This window comes from Tiliqua scincoides, chromosome 12 (assembly GCF_035046505.1).
Source record: "Tiliqua scincoides isolate rTilSci1 chromosome 12, rTilSci1.hap2, whole genome shotgun sequence".
NCBI classification, from domain to species: domain Eukaryota; kingdom Metazoa; phylum Chordata; class Lepidosauria; order Squamata; family Scincidae; genus Tiliqua; species Tiliqua scincoides.
This window is the reverse complement of record NC_089832.1, coordinates 1194511-1194864: the sequence shown is the minus strand read 5'-3', so window position 1 is coordinate 1194864 and position 354 is coordinate 1194511.

Here is a 354-nt window from a genome sequence, read left to right as displayed (position 1 = left end):
GTGGAGGAAAGAATTCCAAATAAAATGGAAAGGGTATTTTTAGCCGTTGACTGTCCTGTCTGCTTCTTGGGGCGGGGGGGGGTAATATTGGTGGGAGGGATTGCAGTTTCCCAGGGCCGCTGCCTCCTGGTGTGGTCTGCGGAGTGTGCAGCGGGCCTTTCCCAGGAACCGTCAGAGGCGTCACACTGCGCCTAGCTCACTTCCAGACCAAGAAGTCCACTGAGTCAGCAGGCAGCACCAGACTGGGAAGCTGTTTCTGCCAGAGAAGCCAGGGCCTCTTGTCTCCCCTTACTCCTGGTCCTGCAGCAAGTGAGGCAGGCCCACCACAGCCCAAGAGGAGGGCCCAAAGGTGCA